General features: G+C 35.4%; 1 protein-coding gene across 2 annotated transcripts in view; it reads right to left on the minus strand.

Annotated features, from left to right (window-relative positions):
• Positions 1-141: 141 nt before the first annotated feature.
• LOC116083942 (zinc finger protein 11-like) overlaps positions 142-1,379 on the minus strand; it is a 14,752-nt gene continuing 13,514 nt past the window's right edge. For both annotated transcript variants that reach the window (XM_031360757.1, XM_031360756.1), the window contains exon 5: positions 142-1,343. The gene's annotated coding sequence lies outside the window, so the exon portion shown is untranslated. The remainder of the gene's footprint in view (positions 1,344-1,379) is intronic.

Here is a 1,379-nt window from a genome sequence, read left to right on the forward strand (position 1 = left end):
AAAAAAAAGACACTGTGACATTCTCTCCAGTATGAAAACTCTGATGATAACTAAGGTATAAAGAAAAATAAAGAGCTTTCTCATATCCTTTGATGTCTGACTTTGATTTCTGTTGCTGTGATAAATGCCATGACTAAGAAATAACTTAAGAGAGAAGAGGGTTTATTTCAGTTTAGACATTACAATTAGTCAACCAGTTCAGCCAGGATGAGAGCTCAAGGGAAAAACCTTGAGATAGGAACTAAAGTAGAAACCATTGAGGAATTCTGCTTACTGGCTTGCTCCCTCTGATTTTTGGTGGCCAGATTTCTCATTCACTCAGGACCACCAGTTCAGAGGTGGGACTGGGCATCAATCAACATCCAAGAAAATGTCCTATAGACACATCTGTAAGTTAGTCCGATCTAAACAAGCACACACTTGATCTTTCCTTACAAAATGCAGAGAGATGTGAAGTCAAACAGTGAAGCTTACTGAATTCATTCTTTGGTGTTGACTGAGATTTGAAATATTATTAAAAGTTTGACACATTATTTGTATGTGTAGTTTCTCTCCAGTATGAAGTTTCTGAGGACAATTAAAGTATGAAAAACAGGTAAAGGCCTTGCTATATTCTTTGTATTTTTGGAGTACTAATTCTCTCATGCTAATGCAGTGACAAATTACAGCTAAATACCTGGCTATATTTTGCACATTTATAGAGATTCTCTCAAAAGTGAATTCTCTGACATGTAGCAAGTATTGAATGATGAATGAAATCTTCATAGTACATTTAACCAGTGTAAGGTTGTTCTTCAGTACTAATACGTTTGTGTTCATCTATGAAGAACATTTAAAAACCTTGTCAATTTGTTCACATCTGTAGTGTTTCTCCCCAGTATAAATTTTAAGGAGGTTAGAAATGTTGATTTGTAACGTACTTGTCACATTCTTCACAAGGGTTTGGTTTCTTTTTACTTTGGATCCAATTGTGTTGGATAAGATTTGAATAACCAAAAGCACAATCCTCATACTTGTAGGGTCTCTCTTTGGAATGAACTCTGTGATACTCTTTAAGGATTGAAAAAGAGTAAAGAATTTTCCAGCGTTTCCCCTTGTATAGTGCTTCTGAACAGAAAGAACTACTTTGTGCTAAGTAAGGTTAAAAAGTTTAGTAGAAGCTTTCCTACATTTGTGGTCTTTCTTACCAGTATGGTTCTTTTGATCTTTAGAAAGTCCTAAGTGAGTGCAAAATACCTTGCTACAGACCTCACATGAGAGTGACTTCCCTCCAGAGGCTTAAGGTTTGGAAGATAGAAAACATTTTGCCATTCTTCACATGGTTAAGAATTTTGTTCAGGAATTTGTTCTGAGGAACAAATGATGGATGAGTTAAAAAG

This window comes from Mastomys coucha, unplaced genomic scaffold, assembly GCF_008632895.1.
Source record: "Mastomys coucha isolate ucsf_1 unplaced genomic scaffold, UCSF_Mcou_1 pScaffold8, whole genome shotgun sequence".
Taxonomy (NCBI): Eukaryota; Metazoa; Chordata; class Mammalia; order Rodentia; family Muridae; genus Mastomys; species Mastomys coucha.